The 17672-nt window shown below is 46.8% G+C and overlaps 1 pseudogene; it reads right to left on the bottom strand.

Moving 5' to 3' along the window:
* Window positions 1-13984: 13984 nt before the first annotated feature.
* Window positions 13985-14103, bottom strand: LOC137635040 (5S ribosomal RNA; annotated as a pseudogene).
* Window positions 14104-17672: the final 3569 nt, after the last annotated feature.

The following is a 17672-nucleotide window of genomic DNA, read 5'->3' as shown; positions in this document are numbered from 1 at the left end:
GAAAATTGGAGAGAGAGAGAGAGAGAGAGAGAGAGAGAGAGAGAGAGAGAGAGAGAGAGAGAGAGAGAGAGAGAGAGAGAGAGAGAGAGAGAGAGAGAGAGATGCTTTCAATATCTGATTCGCTCCATATTCGTCTCTTGCATCACAATAGTTGATTAGGAGACTAAAAACATTTTCCCATCTCCACAAAGAAAAAAAAGTGGAATTCGATACTGGTTTTTAAGGAAGGACTGGGGAATTTTACTATCTGAAATTCATACTAATACCTTCTCTTTATAAATAACAGAAAATATATAAAAAGTTACTTAACTATAATAATACTGTACAGACAAAATAAATTATCCTCATAAAGAGGAGTGTATTCTTTTACTTAAATGAAATAAACGTCGCTTTCCCTCTCTATATCATAATTTGAAAATCTAAACCTTATAATGACTATTGAAACTGTTAGCAAAGCAACTTGCCTGTCAGATGAAAATAACTACACCTCGATTGTTATCATAAAAGAAAACTATATTAAAAAGAAATGTTTACACAAAAGCTTCTCTAGTTTAAGAATTTTGATATTAAACTTAAAACATTTCAACATATTTCATATTGTTATCAAACAAGCAAACAATACTTCAGTGGTGTTATTAAAAATGAAAACTCAATATTTCAGCTGCGTTATCAAGCGTGCAAACACAATATCTCGCTGCCTTATTAATTAACGTCAGAGAAAATTAATACCTTAGCTGTGCACTCACTTTTGACCACAAGCCTAACTATAAATTCTGCAGTGACTATTAATTGAATTGATTATCCTTGCAAATTATTTTACACAGCTCCAAATGGCAAGTTATTTGAATTCTTCATGAATTTCATCGGAATAGCAATGTTTCTAGCACAGGCACCCCTACGAGATTTTCGGTTTTATGACAAAGTATTTTTATGCAAAATATCTCCAGTGCGGATGCCTAACATATTTTTCAGAATTCTTGTATAAGAAATATTAATATTTTATAAGCATCTCAATACAATATCATCCCGCATAGCCCACCCATAAAAATCCTTTTCAAAATGTCAAATATAACCTATCTCGTCACCAATGTCTATCGTTGCTCCTTTCGTGCATATCCATTATAAATAAAATATGGTTTAGAGTTGTTTGTCATTAAATGACGTCTAAAAAATAAAAAATAAAACACCTTATACTGTAATAAATTATAGAAAACTTAAAGAAAGAGAGATATCAGATTATATGACTAGATTTAAACGATTTTAAAAAGCGAGTAGTTTTTGCTGGCTACACCATAAGTTTGCATTAAGTTGACAGGAATCATATGGATATACAGTAATTACAAATGAAATTTCTTAAGTATAGCATTGTGCATCAATCATAAGATTAATTAGTTGATATAATGACGAACTGAGGTTTAAAACAGTAATATTCATTAAACTGGTAACAGACCAAGGGGCAACCACAAATGTATGAACTAAAACTGAATTGCAGAGAGAGAGAGAGAGAGAGAGAGAGAGAGAGAGAGAGAGAGAGAGAGAGAGAGAGAGAGAGAGAGAGAGAGCGATCGTGCGGTGACCAACTCGCACAGCGTTGGGTCCTTAACGAATATTATAATCAATAAAAAGGCAACTTCGTTTGCTGTTATTGATATTGAATATGGTTTCAATTCTCTCTGTAGATTTGAGGCTTCCAAGACCTATTTGCTCAAAAATCTCTCAAACCTTCTCTTGAAAACAGCCCCAATTATATATTTCTTCATCTTTCAGGTATACATCGAAACCCACCCCAGGTAGCGAAAAATAATAGATTAGAACGAAATGAAATTCGAGGCTTCAAAGGCAATATAAGCTTTACTTAAAGGTCGCTCATAAATGGCAGAGGTAAGGGACAGTGAAAATGCCCTAGAGACTGACCATATATACATAGGCCTATGATCAGTGCCCAAACTCCCTCTCCTTGGTTTTAAAGTATGACACATGCTTTGACAGATCCTCCCCTTCTGTAGAGTTAATCATAAAAAGCACCATGATTTAAAAAAATGACAAATATAAAGTGAGTTTTATCTTACATTTAAAAATAAAAAATGAAAATCAATTATGGATGAAACAAATTTCCAAAATTGCTAATCAATCATCCATCATTCGCCAGCTGACATTTAATAGAAATTCACACAAAAAGAGATAATCGTGTTTAAAAACTCTAATATAAAAACCATTCAAAATTCCGAGTCGAGCAAAGCATTCAATTATCGAATCATTTAACGAAATCATGTCTAAAAAAAGTAGCACTTCGGTTGGTAAAAAAATACACAATTACGTCCCGTTACAGCAGCCTAAAAAAAATAAAATGACAGAATATATAGATAAGTAACTAAAATACATAGAGTATGATCTAAGAGTAAGATCAAGTCTTATCTTAGTCTCACAGAAAAGAAGTAAATTTTCCCCTCTTAGAGATAGAGAAGCATTATTTCTCTTCCTTTTATTTTGCTAGTTTATATGGGAGATATTTGTTTTAATGCAAGTCTGTGATGGAATCTGAGCAGTCAAACTCGGGGACCGATGCAAGGGCAATTGACTAAGAGGCGAAGGACGGCAAGGTGGCAAGAGCCACCCTATGGAAGACGAGTGCCGAGAGGAAGTCCTGCGACCTCTAGTAGAGCCGCTGGCGCTCAACTGAAGAGTGCCGGAGGAGGCAAGTGCCGCTGGCGAGACTGGTGATCATCTCGCCAAGAGTGAGGGTCTCTCTGTACAGTAAAAAGAGATGATGACAGCCCGTCCTGGGATGAGATTGGCGCGACCAGCTGGTAAAAGCTGTTGTGCAGCAAGGCAGGTCACATGATGCTGGAAAGTCACGCGATGCTGCAGCACCGATAGTGTCGTCCAACTATGAGATCCCGAAGGATCAGCATAGTGAGAGCCGTAAGGCTCAACAGGATGAGAGCCCGAAGGCTCAAGATCACGATAACCCCATGGATCAACATGACGAGGGCCTGAAAGCTTCAAGTCCTGAGAGCCCTAAGGCTCAGAGCGACAAAGAGCCTGAGGGCTCTTGGTTATGAGAACCCAGGGGTTCAGCGTAACATGGGCCCAAAGGCCCAGTGTCACGAGAGTCCAAAGGCTCTGCACGACAAGAGCCTGGAGGTTGAGGGTCACGAGAGCCTGGAAGATCGTCGTAACGAGAGCCCAGAGGTTCAACGCGATGAGAGCCCCAAAGGCTCGGGGTCACGAGAGCCCGGAGGTTTACCATAATGAGAGCCTGAAAGCCCAGGGTCACGAGAGCCCGAAGGCTCAACGAGAAGAGAGCCTGAAGGCTCAGTGTCACAAGAACACGAGGGTTCAGTGAAACTAGAACCCGAAGGTTCAAAGAAGCATCTCCTTACCACAGGGGGTGGGAGAATTCCCAGGGTGATGAGGGGTTAGAAAATCCTACACCAGAAGAACACCCGGCTCCCCACAGGGGAACGTCTAGCAGGATCTTCTGAAGAGTGAGACTGCTAAGTCACAAGCTGGTCACAAAATCTTTCTAGCGGACGAGAGAGATGTAGGAGGACATGACGGCGGACTTTGCTTTCACACAGCCCAAGGGGGACTAAAAGTTCGACTGACGGGCAGCAGCACCTGCGCCCAGAGGAGAAGGAGCCACCTCTAAAGAAGTTGATGTACGCTTCCACTCAGCACCCAACTAAAGGGGGTACATCAATGCCCAACTATGGCCACATCAACAGTAAATCAGAAAATTACAGGCGCTCCCCGAGGGGAGGGGCGGAAATGTATCGCTAAGGAAAACGGAACCTCGAGGTTGACCTGGGGTTAAAGGACCTGCACTGCTACTCGGCCGTTCCTCGGAGAAGACCGGCAGAGGAGCAGCTTCGGAAAGAGATTGGGAGGGGGGGGGGAGAAGTCTGAGATTTCTTCGATTTTGAGGAAGACCCCGAAGGACAAGAATTTCTTAGACTTTTTATTTTTCTTGCACCCACTCTCCCACTCCTGACATTCATTACAAGTGCTGTCAAAGTCAAACCGCTGGCCCCGCAAAGGTTGGCCGCTGTTATGCTATGGAGCTGGAATAGACAGAGATGCAGGTTAGCACACATGTGACAGAAGAACACAGTAGGTGATGGTCCATCTTAAGGGCAGACATGAAAGTACTGCAGGAGCAGCCCTCGAGACCAGGGCAGGTGCGCATGAGGCTGGTCAGAAGGAAACAATCACACACTGGAAAGATAAAGAAAGAAACGACAAATTCATAGATAATTTGTATTTTTCCCTAACTAATACAAAGCTGGAATTATTTATAAATGGATATATCTTTCGGCAAAGCTTGAAGGTAGACAGACACTGGTGGGAGGTAGCTAGTGGTACCAGCCACCTGTATATATACTCAAGGAGTGGTAAAACTAGTCACTTTTTCTTTCTAGGCAGGACTTACTGGGGGACAGATGATGGAGGGACAATTTGTGTAAATAATTCCAGGTTATATTAGTTAGGGAAAAAGACAAATTATCTACGAATTTGTCCTTTCTTCACCAAACTAACAAACCCTTCATTATTTATATATGGATGACTCACTCTTAGGTGGGTGGATAAGTCTGACTACTGGCATAGTCATTGACCCGGATTTGCCTAGTACAGTATTAAGACTGTAATCGGGGGAAATCTTGCCACCTCACTTATCAATACAAAACGGAAGGATAGGAGCCTGAGCAAAAAGGATGTTAGATATAGCATATGAACGTTTAGGCAAGAATGTTCTAAACAGAAAATTTACCCAAAAAATAAACGTTTCCCAATGTTTACCTTGCAAGAAACGTTGCGGACGTGCACAAGTTTATTAATATATACTATACTAGGATACAGAAGGAAAATGGTTATTACCTACAGTAGTTGAAGACAGCTTGCAGAAGGACTCATGGGGCTGTACCCCAAGAGAGGGGAAGATGAAGAAAGGAAAAGGTCAGACATACTTTTATTCATCACAGACTGTAACCAATGCCTTCAACCAACTGCTACCCGTCCAATAATGAGCCCGAGGTACGTAAGATCATTTGTTGAGCGGCCACTACAGGACCAATAGAAAATGTATCGAGTCTCCTGTGGGTCATGTCTTGTAGATAATGTGCTGTGAACGTAGTTTGACGTTTCCAAACAGCTGCTTGTAAAATTTGCAACGCGGAAAAGTTGTGTTTGAATGCTATGGGTGTTTGATACCCCTGACATCATGAGCTCTAGTTCTTGGGGCCGGAGAATGTTTAGGATTGACAGCCCGGTCAATGACCATGCGTATTCAAACTGAAACAGAGTTTTTTGTGATCCTTCTCCTAATTCTACCCGAACTAACAAATAACGATGTTAGTTGGGGCCCGGTTCCTGCTGTACGTTTAAGGTAGTACCTCAAACTCCTTACTGGGCATAGTAACAATTGATTTGGATCATTGGTTACAGAATGTAGACTCTTAATCTGAAATGGCCCTAATCTATGGTCCAGTACCTAGTCTTTGCAATACACTCAGGGACGAAGCCAAGAGTCACTTCCCCCCATCCTCTTGAATGGGCGATGTTGTATGAGAGACCATGTAGCTCACTCTCTTAGCTGACACTAAAGCAAGTAGGGACGGCACCTTCAGAGTAACATTACGGTCTGTTGCATGGCATAATGTTTCGAAGGGAGGTCCTTTCAAGGCCCTCAAGATACAAACCATGATCCAAGAAGGAGGTCTTACCTCTGATTGGGGACAAGAGATCTCTTAACTCCGTATAAGTAAGGAAAGGTCCACTCCATTCAATCGAACGGCTAGGCTCAAGGCTGAGCTTTTCACTGCCGAGACCAAAAGGTGTTTTTCCTCCCGAAGATAAATCAGAAACTCTGCTATTACAAGAATAGAGGCATCGAGGGGAGAGATATCCCTTCCACGACACCAACTACAAAAGACGTTCCATTTTTGCCTGGTATGCTAAGGCAGAAGACTGACGTATGTGACCGGACATTCATTTGCAGCCTGTTGTGAAAATACTCTCTGAGAGAGGAGATGCTAGAAAGTCTCCAGACCTGAAGCCGTAGAGACAGAACCGTCCTGAGAAAGATGTTCGCACATGGTTGTTTGAGTGGAACAGGTCATGGGGGTAGCTCTCTCAGGAAGTCTACTAGAAGATGTAGAAGGTCCAGGAACCATTCTACTTAATGCTGAGGCGGAGCTATGAGGGCCACCTTAGGTTGTTGGATGCTCGGATTCTGTAGAAAGACTTAGAGACTGGATATGACCCAGTGGGTCCCAGTCAAATATGAGATCCCGATGAGCTCTCTTTGACCCTCTAGGGTTGGCAAAAAGGTGCTGTACCGTTGGGGCGAGCTAATGCTAAGTCCCTCCTGGAGACAGCTAATGCCAAGTACCTTCAGGGAACAAATCCTTTCATAACTTTGTATGATTAGAAAAAGTTCCAACGACGAGGAAGTATCTATTCCTTTCAGTTTAAAGGCAAGACCTAAGGCTGAGAGGTAGCCTTTGACTGCCAAAACAGAGAGAAGCATTTCTTTCCGAGGTATACCATGAACTCCGCTATTGTTAGAAAAGAGGCATCGAGGGGAGTGATACCTCATCCACAACACCAGTCACAAAAAGCCAACTACTTTGGCTGAAAGACTGACGCTGAAAAGCATCTGAGGTGTCTAGACATCCTTTCTGCAACTTGTTCCAAAAAGCCTCTCTGAGAGAGGAGTTGCTGGACAGTTTCCAGGCGTGAAGTGAAAGCGTAGCTAAGGCTTTGTTGAGGAAATTGTCATGTGGCTGTTTGAGTAGATCGTGTCATGGAGGAAGTTCCCTTGGAAGCTCCATCGGGATCTGCAGAAGGTCTGGGAACCATTCTGTGTGATGCCATAGAGGAGCTATTGGAATTATTGATAAGTTCTTGCTTATCTTGACTTGGTTGAGGACTTTCTTATCAGACAGAACGGGGGAAATATGTACACATCTATGCTGTACCACTGTTGTTGGAATGTATCTTGCCCGAGAGCCTGGGGATCCGGGACTGGGGAACAGTAGAACAGGGGTCTGAAGTTCAGGGTCATTGCGAACAGGTCCACAGTTGGGGAACCCCACAAAGTTAAGACTTTGTTGGCTACTAGATGATTTAAAGAAACTCGGAGCCCCTATCTGAGTAGCTTTGCTCAGATTGTCTGTAAGCACATTCCAGTTGCCAGGAATGATGCAAGTGGACAGGGATACCAAGTTGTCTTCTGTCCACCTGAGTATTTCTACTGCTAGATGGTTCTCTAAAAGATTTATATGCTAGTACCTTTCTGATTCAGACCAAAGGACAGATATGCATTGGTGCAGCATATGGGGGCCCCCAATTCTATTGAGACATCCGAAAAGAGCATGTTTCAGAGTGGGATGTGGACGAGATGATTTGCCTTTTTGCAAAGGTTCTCGTCAGCCACCCCCCATCTTAGGGGATCGGCGATCGGTGAGCTTTGAGCTGACGATTGCGAATTAGCGATCGCGGATCGGCAAACTGGCAAGTGGAGCTCAAGGGAGGTGCTCAAAGATCTGAGGTCAGTGACTGGGTATTGGATTGGAGATCAGCAATCAAAGATCGGTGATCGGAGATCAACGATCTTGAATCAGTGATCGGAAATCAATGGTTGACAATGAGCAATCAGCAAATCGACAATTGGCAAAAGTCGGCAACCAGTGTTGACCATCGGCAACTGTCAAGCTAGCGACTGGCGATCCGGTGTTGAATGATCGGCAACATGGTGAACTGTGACCTGCTGATCATGGGTAAACGTTTGAAAACGAATTAAGGCCCGATTAAGGAAATAATGTGTATGACATCGCAACATTATTTCCCAAGGAATTATTTGATCGACGACTAGCGGCAGTATTTTAAACACAGTATGTGAGAGCATATGCCACAAAGAAAATAAACAGTTATTGCAGCGATCATTCCTACGTTGGTTTGCCTACCCTTCTTGTGGAAGGGGCAAACACTGACAAAGTTTTCTGTCCCCCTTGATGGAAGGGTTTGTAATGCTCATAAACATAAAGGGAAGTTGACAACACTTGTTGCTATCATTCGTAAACATAAGCCAACACTGCTCCTTGGGCCTAAAGGCTCGAGAAAATAACCCTATAAAGGTAAAATAAATAAAAAGTCTCCAAAGGCTATAGTTGTAAAACGAGAATTTGTTGTACTCAGGGGACAATGACGGCATGCGGTTGACTTCAACAATCGTTAGAAACCATTTTTTGTGGCAATAACCTTGGGGTTTGGCTAAGAGAGAGCACATGCACCCCAGAAAGAGATCTTATGGCTTTTGGGAGTTTTAACGAACACCTGTCGAAGTTATGTAAAACTTCTCAGGAACAAGAGTTTCCCATAAAAGGGTGTAGTCTCATATGTAAAGGCTCCTCAACAAACCCATACATTAGACAGTTTTGTATGGGATTGCTATCGACCGCCTTCTCGTATGAGGTTACCATCGAACGCTTTCTCGCTAGCGAGAAAAAACTACCGTCTAATGCAGACAATAACTGCCAAAAGGAATTGAACTGTAATGTAAAATTCTTTCTGCTGTGCTTCCGATGATAAGAATTTGGAGATCGTATAGCCGTTGAACAACAGCAATTAGCAGCTGACGAATCAGAGATCTGTCGAATCGGAGCACTGGTGACCAACAAGGTTTGTTAGGAAGAAGAACGATTAGAACATCCTGCTCACGAACGTGAGCGTTTTGTTCGTGAACGTGAACCGGGCAAACGGGAATCGGGCGAACGTGAACGTCACCCTCACGAACGTGAGACACGAATGTTTTGCTCATGAACGCAAGCATTGGGCGATCGTGAACGCCGTCCTTGTGAATGTCTAGATCGTGAATGTGAATCTCCAAATCATGACTGAGATCGTTTATCACGAGATTGCAAGCGTAAATCTTGTGAACATGAGCTTGAATCTCATGATCGTATAGCTCGTGATCTTAAACTCCTTATTGTAACACCTTCTGAAAGAAGGTCGCCGAGACCGTGATAACCTTCAGTCTCATGAGCTTGAAGCTTTAGTTATGACGTTTTTGTGAAGAGCGTTGAGATCGTAATAACCTTTGACCTCTTAAGTTAACATCAGATTGTCGCAAACGACATCCTGACCGACCAGGAAGACGAGGTGATGAGTCTCGACCCTGCAATCTTTGAACAGAGTAAATTCTGTTCTCAACATTGGATTGCCAAGAACGACATCCCAAGGGTGACTGACCAGGAAGACGAGTTGATGAGTCTCGTCCCTGTGATTGTTGATGATGATCAGAAGAAATTCTGATCTCATCACAGGATGGTTGCGAACGACATCCTGACCAACCAAGAAGTCGAGGTGATGAGTCTCACCCCTGCGATCTTTGAACAGAATAAATTCTGTTCTCACCATTGGATTGTCGTGAATGACATCCTGACCGACCAGGAAGATGAGGTGAGGAGTCTCATCCCTGCGATAGATGATCGTATGAAATACTGTCCACCTGGAGACAGTCTGCAGCAGCAGTAGGAAGGAGGTTAGCCTGTGGGCTGGAAACAATCCTAAGGGGAGAAACAATAGTCTGTAAATTAGGAGACGAAGATGCCACAGGATGGCGCATAAGGCTCGTCATCGGCAAGAGGCAGTTCAGAGGGCGAAAGGAGAATCTTGCAAATGCCCAGGGCAAAGCTGGCAACAGGCGAAGAATCCCTCTCAGCCATACGTTGAAGGACATGCAGAAGCACTTCCTTTGAAGGGGAAGAAATCCCCAAGGACGGCCAAGCCTGTAAAACGTCTGAAATGACGAAGGGCATCTTAGCGGCAGGAGAAGTTGTTTCTCTAGGGGAGGAAACAACACCCCGAAGTCTATGAGATCACCCTGGAGTTCAAGGGACTGCGCTCCAACTCGGTCGTTCCCCGGAAGAAGACGGTCGAGGAAGAGCTTCAGAAAGTAGAGAAGAGCGTAAAGAAGAGAAAACTCGCAATCACTTCGCCTCCGAGTTAGACTATGAGAGAAAGCAACCATGCCTAGCCTTCATCTTCCTACCCTTCCCAAACTTCTTCCACTGGAAGTCCACTCCCTACACAATTCCATCGATGACATGAAGCACGCAAGGGCGACCCTCGCAACCAGGACAAGATAGTATAGGAGCGTCAATGAAGAAGCACAATAAAATCGAAAAACATAAATCAGCGTAAAATGAGCATGAACAACAAAGTTCATCAATGTCTACGGCAACCTGAGGAGGAGAGAGAGGAGACAGCAACTATCTTAAAGCCATAGAAAAAAAGTGACTAGTTTCACCACTCTGTGAGTATATATATACATATATATATATATATATATATATATATATATATATATATATATATATATATATATATATACACGTATATATATATATATATATATATATATATATATATATATATATATACACGTATATATATATATATATATATATATATATATATATATATATATATATATATATATGTATATTTATATATATATATATATGTGTATATATATATATATATATATATATATATATATATATATATATATATATATATATATATATATAAATATATATATACATATATATATATATATATATATATATATATATATATATATATATATATATATATATATATATATATATATACACAGGTGGCTGGTACCACTTTCCAACCCCTACCCTGGGCTCTGGGTAGGGTTGCCACCTCGCACCAAAAAGTCTAATTGGCTATCTTCCGGCCTTGCCAAAAGATTTATCCATATAAATAATGGAAGGTTTGTTAGTTTGTTCACCAGAGTTAATAGATCAAAACAAATGGCAAGTCAAGTTTAAGGCAGGAGAAAGCGGCAACCTCCGTCCTCTACCGAGACGAAAGCAAAGTGCGTGCTCAGACCAGGTTTGTGAGTGAGGGGGTAGCGGGCTAACACCGCCCCTCCTGCTAACTAACGGTTGGGGCGGTTATCCCTCGCTAAAAACTTATGGCTCGTCTTTCAGCTCCGCCGAAAGTAATATCCCCTATAAATAGCGAAGGGTTTGTATTTACTGACGGAAGAAATGACAAATTCGGAGATAATTTGTATTTTTCCTAACCATACAAACCTTAGCTATTTACATTGGGTTTACCTTTTAGCGTAGCTGAAATGGCGAGCCATTAGAATTTAACGAGGGTGTATTACCCCCGCGCAAGTTAGCAGGGGGGTAGGGGAGTGGTAGCTAGCTACCCCTCCCCCCCTCACACACCGGTGAACTGCTTCACTTTCACTTAGAGTAGGACTTGTCTTGGGGGACAGGGCTGGCAGGCAAATATATGTAAATAGCTAAGGTATGTATGGTTAGGAAAAATATAAATTATCTCCGAATTTGTCATTTGTTCCGTAACCAAAAGACAAACCACGCTATTTACATTGGGTGACTTACCCCTTAGGTAGGGTGGAAAGTCCCCAGCCATACTGGCTTTGGCTTTTTCCCGGGAACTCAGAATCCGAGTGAGTCGCACTCGAGAAAAGGAGTCCCTGCACCTCACAAGTTCCTTGCTCCGCAAGAAACTGTGTGGCCTACATAAGCTTGTGTGTGAAGGAAGAAGTGTGACCCGTCCTAGGCAGTTGACCTGGAGTTCCAGAAGGAACTCTGGGTTAGGACGTTCCCAATACCACCTCGTCAGGGTATGGGGGACGCGACAGTATTGACTCAATACTCGGAACACAAGGAAGCTTGGTTTACCTGCAGAGGTTCGAGGTCAGCTATGCAGAGACCAGGATGCTGCTTCCCCAGTAGAGGGGACGATGAAGAAAGAAGTAAGGGCCAGACATACTTCTTTCGTTCATGCAGACTAAAACCTGATAACAATGCCCTCAACCTTCTGCTACCTGTCCAAAAAGGAGCCTGAGGTTAGACCAGCTGTTGTGTAGCCACCACAGAGCGATAGAAACGTATCGATACTCCTGTGGGTCACGTCCTGCAGGAAGCGGGCTGCGAAGGTCATTAGACGCTTCCAGACTCCAGCACCTGCGTCACAGAGTAGTATTACTCGAAGGCGAGGGACGTTGCGATGTATCCGACATCGTGCTGTAGGGCGACGTGACGGGGGAGGGTCAGGATTCAGGTCGAGATGAATGTCCTTGAGTCCGAGCTGAAGAGGTATACTGGTGACTCTCCCCCGTGTCCTTCTTGTGCTCCCAACCCGGCTGCACGAGAGGACAAACTGCAGCTGTTCCCAAAGATAACCCCTCAATTCCTTTACTGGCATGAAGGAGAAGGTTTTGGGACATCTGATACAGAATGGTGACTCGAAATATTGAAGGAATTGGACCGAAGGGCCGGGACCCCAAGATTCTGAGTCTAGCCAACAACTCAGGAGCGAACCTGAATGTTGCCTTCCCCCATTCCTTAGAAAGGGCAGAGTCGTACGAGACCAAGAAGATTGCTAACACACTGGCCGCGGCCAGAGTGAGCAGGAGCCCCAAGATGGAATACGATCAGAGGCCTGACGTAATGGGTCTTGAGAAGATCTCTTAAGGGACTAAAAAGTCCGAACCATGCTCCACATAGGAGGTCTCACTCCGACTGGGGGTAGGGACGTTCGCAGCTTTGCATGAGCGAGGAAAGGTCCAGCGGGAAGGAAAAAGTTTATTCCTTTCAGCCTGAAGGCCAGGGAAAGGCTGAGCGACAGGCTTCATTGCCGAGAGCGGAAAGGAGTTTCCTCCCGCCGAAAAGCAATAAGTTCATTATTGCTGGAGAAGAGGCCTCAAGGGAAGAGGTATATCTTCCACGACACCAACCACAGAAGACTCTCCACTTTGCCTGGTAGACCCCTGCGGATGACTATCGCAGATGACGCGACCTCCTCCCCGCGACTGTAGCGGGTTGTCTCTTCTTGAGGAGGAGGCGTAGTGTCTCCAGGCGTGAAGCCGAAGCGATGCCCCGGCTCGTGAAAGATGTTGCAGTGTGGTTGTTTGAGTAGCCTATGCCGTGGGAGAAGCTCTCCCGGGAGTTCCGTCAGGGGAAGCAGAGGGTCCGGAAACCGTTCTACGTATAGTCCCAGTGGAGCTCTCAGGGCCATTGATAAGTTGACAGACAACCTGGTCTTGTTGAGACCCATTCTCAACAGACAACAAAGGAGGGAAGACGCAGGCGTCGATGTTGTCCCACCATCACCGGAATGCATCTTGCCAAAGAGTCTTGGGGTCTGAGACTGGGGGGAAGAACAGCGGAAGCTTGAAGTTCCAAGCTGTCGCAATCAGGTCCCCCAGGCCAGGACTTGCTGGTTACTAAAGGCCAAAGATCCCCAGGTACCCTCTATCTACGAGGCTCTGCTCAGATAGTCGGAGAGAACATTCCTCTGCCCGCAATGAGCGAGCCGATAGTGGTATTGAGAGGATCTCAAATCATCTCAGCATCTCTACTGCAAGATGCGAAGGTATGAAAATGCGTCCCTTGATGGTTGGAATACGCCAGAACCATGAAGTCGTCGCGCACTGAGCGACTCGGCAGGAGCTGTAGGATCTGTAGAGGGACCAGACTACGGCACCTAAGCCTGCCTGAAAGATGGAGAGGTATACTTCAGGTCCTGACCGTAGGCCTGAACCGGAACGTGCCCCCCCCCTTTTCTTTGACGAGTCCGAGAACAGCATAAAAAATGTGGGGAAAGGACGAGAATATCCACTCCCATCAAGAGGTTCCATAGGTCAACACCCATTGCAGGTCTAATCGTTCCGCTGGTCCCATAGGGGCCAGAAAGTCCGGTTAATCGTTGTTTTGAAACCACTGGAACTTGGGCCGCCCCACAGGGAACTTATCCTGAGGCGACCGTTCGGGACTTTAGACGGGTCAATGGGGAAAAGAGACCTAGGAAACGTTCCAAGGTAGGGCTGAAAGCTCTGCTTGACTGATAACAGGTACTGCGACTCTCCTCAGCCTTGCCACAGTCAACTGAAGGGAAGGCTCGGAGGAGGAGGCAACAGCATCTGGCGTCCCCAGGCGGTAACACATCCAAGTACCGACCAGACCCGACGTTGCTTAACCTCGCTGGACGGACGAGAAGCGGGGTTTTCAACGTGGTAAGGCCGTTGACTCAATATCATGGCTAGATACTCCAGATGTTGAGGCAGAAGTATAGAAGGCTCCTAGCAAATTACCATGATCCCTCACTCATGGTAAGGATCCGGAAGCTTGTCCCGGCGTTGAAGAAGGTCGAACCCGAGCCTACCGGAGTTGACCAGACCTCCAAAAGGCGAAGGTGGCGGAAGCCTGCTCCTGAGCGGCCATGAGGAAAGCAGGGAGAATTCTCTGGGGAAAAACCTGCGACGCCACGGCGGGATCGCCACACCGCATCTTAAGTAGGAACACCTGTAGTCTAGGCTGAATTCCAAGAGCTTCCTGGAAGATGGATGGAATGGAAACTGAAAGTACCCATCCTTCCGATCCAGGGCCTAAGGATTCCTGCAGCCTCGTTACCAGTTTGATCGATTCTGCTGTTCCACGCTGGACGAAGTTTGTTCGACAAACTTGATCAGAGCTGAGAGGTCGACTACAGAATTCCCGTCTCAGATGCTTTCCTACGAGAAAGGATCGACTGAAGAAGCCGGGGGGTGAAGCCGTCGACGATCCTATGGAGGACCTACTCTTAAGGCATGGATCATTCTGCCCAAACGGGCAAAACTCTTGCCGACCCCATGGCATAGAGGTTCAGTGACACTGAATTCGCTGACAGAGACGGCAGGCGCGATATCCTTGGCTGATCATGGAGATCGTGCAGGAATCGGCATCGGGAAGCTGTTATCCGGATGAGTAACCTTAGGCATCCTCCCAGCGTGAGACCTGCAAGGGGGGGTTGCCAATCCTAGAGTTCGTGAACTCTGCCGCTCCCTCTAGGATTATGCCCCCCCCGGGAGAGCCTCCCGTTCTACCTGTTCCTGACAGGAGGAGACTGCTATTGGACACCTTGTCTTAGTTGCCGTAGCCGGTCCGATAACTTAGGCCGACGAGGCTGAAAGAAAGAGGCGCTGGAGACCTGCAGGGTCTGGAAGAAGGCGCCTTGGAGGAGTGAAAACGGAAGTCGACTTCCTCTGCACACCGCTGTCTGTCTCTGTCCTTGGGCATAAACAAGCTCTTCCCAAGGATGGAAGGGTGTCTGAGTTTATCGACATCCACGGATGAGACACCCGAGAGGAAGCCCTCGGTCATTGCGTCCAGATGGTCCAACATCGAGCTTGCCCGCAAGTTCGAAACTTGGCGACGAAACGCCAAGGTGCTTGAGCCCGAGAGGAGGAAAGTACCCATGATCCCCCTGGAGCTTCCTTGTACAAAACCTCGGGTCGCAACCGAGGAGGGAAAGGACCTGGTAAGCCCCTTTCACGAGATGGAGAAGAGGAAGGGGTAAACCAGTCACCCCTTGGCCGACGGAGAAATCTCGAACGGAAAGCTCCCTGGCAAAACCCTTCCAGGGAATGACGGGGAAGGGCTAACCCAGGTTCTGGAAAGAAGAAAGTTGCTCAGACCTCCCTGAAGATTCTTCCTGCTCTTGCATGTGCCATGCTCTACGTTTACGGGGTGAGGACCGTGTTCTGGAAATACGCTCCAGAAGACTCGCCAGGCTGGCCATGTTGCGAAACCCCGACGGGAATCGCGGTCGCAATCGCCCTGAAGCTAGCGCGATGGTAAATCAATGGTTTGCGCATGGTCGAACGTGGAAGCGCCCATGCGCGGGAACGCAGGAGCGCAAACGAAAGTGCGCAAAGGAGCGCGAGCGTGGTAGGAAGGGCGAGAGCTGGTGGTCGGCGAGCGATAACCCGTAGGCGAGCAATGGATACTGCAGGAATCAAGCTGACGTTTGCGCGACGGGACACCGTCGGTCCGCGCGACGGAACACTGCCGGTCCGCGCGACGGAAAACTGTTGGTCCGCGCGATGGAATACCGTTGGTTCGCGCGCAGGCGAACATTGGAGCGCATGAGCCTAGGAGCGCGGGCACGTGGACGTGCGGTCGCGCGGGCGTGTGGACGCGCAGGTACATGGGCGCGCGGGTGAGCGCTGGCGGTTGGGAGACCGATGGCGCGTAGGCGGGCGATGGCGCGTTGACGAGCGATGGCGCGTTCTGGCGAGCGATGGCCCGTAGGCGAGTGAAGGCGCGTTGGCAAGCGATGGCGCGTCGGCGAGCGGTTGTGCGTTTACAAAACGCTAGCGTGCTGGCGAAGAATCGCGCAGGCGCGTAGGCGATCGCTAACGCGTAAGAGACTAGTGATGGTTAGCGCGCAGGTGCACAGGAAGGTGAGCACTGAAGCAAGCTGTTAATCAGGCGATCCAAGACGGTCAGAAAAAAACGTTGGCGCCCATTGGTGCGCGGCAGAAAAGGGCGCGCAGATGTGCGCTGGCAAATGAAGAAAGCTGGCGCACAGAAGGACAGAAGTAAAGGTGAGCGCTGGCGAGCAGGAGGAAGATCTACGGCAAGACTCAGCTACCGGAGATCGTGGTCCACAGCAGGCGAGCGCTAGATCGCTACTGATGGTGTCCAGGGGAACTGACACGCGTGGCAGATTGATGGCGATCGTTGACGCATAGGAGATCGCTGACGAGCAGGCGAACGTTGACGCATCTGTGGTCGCTGGCGAGCAGAAGGCAACGTGTGGAATCCTGTGCGTAGAAGAAGAGTCCTTGTCCAAGACCTGAACCGAAGTTCTAGATCGCGAGGGCGAACGTGGGGGCACAGGGCGCGTAACAGGAACAAACAGGAACAGCAGAGACAATCATCAGGAGAGCGCTGACGAACAGGAGAGCGCTGACGAACAGAAGAGCGCTGGCGAACAGTAGAGCGCTGGCGATCAGGAAAGCGCTGATGAGCAGGAGAGCGCCTGTGCGCTAACAATGAGCAGGAGAGAATACTGCAGAAGGGCGCGCAGGGATCCCTGACACGCAAGGGAAGAACCCCCGTGGGAGGCAACCCTTTGCCCCGAAGGGATCGTTGTCCGTCTGCACCAGGGGCGGAAGATCAAGAAAAAGGAGTTGTAGGCTGCATACGGAGATTCAAAAAGGCGCCTCTTAGCACCCTTATAGGGAGATGGGAGGCCCTTACGACGTAGCGGACGGTGAGCCTTACGGCGAAGGCGGCCAACAGCAACAACAGCAGAAGAGTCCTCCGAAGAGGAGTCTCTATGAGTGTACTCTCTCGCGAACGAAAGAGAAACACTTCGTAGAAGAGACGGGTCAGCCAGTGACCTAAAAGGAGCAATCCTCCGAAGAGGGGCTCCTGCAGTTGCCCAGCCCCTTGTGCGTAACTGCAGGTGCGACCGCTCAGCACCAAGAGCATAGTTGCACGAAAAAAAGGCAAGAGAAGAACCCCCCAAAGGGGAAAAACTCAAGCCTAGACAGGAAAAACTTCCCTCGGAAGGAAAGCTACCCACCCAAGGAGGCGAGCCTCCTGAGTGTTCTAAAATGAACTGGAGAGCTGTCAATCGTCACGGGAGTACTTCCAGGAGAAGGAGACACGCCCCTGACGAAGATCTATAGGGGAGGCAGCAACAGCCGAATCCCCAGGCCTCAACAAGACAGCTCACTCCGTTGTCACATTACAGAAACGAACTAGATCGGTAACTGTGAAAAATAAAACAAAAATCAATAGTTAACATTCATTCCGCCGGGGAGGCTC

The sequence above is a fragment of the Palaemon carinicauda genome, chromosome 45 (assembly GCF_036898095.1).
Source record: "Palaemon carinicauda isolate YSFRI2023 chromosome 45, ASM3689809v2, whole genome shotgun sequence".
NCBI classification, from domain to species: Eukaryota; Metazoa; Arthropoda; class Malacostraca; order Decapoda; family Palaemonidae; genus Palaemon; species Palaemon carinicauda.
The sequence above is the reverse complement of the archived record's forward strand: the minus strand, read 5'-3'. Positions and strand labels throughout refer to the sequence as shown.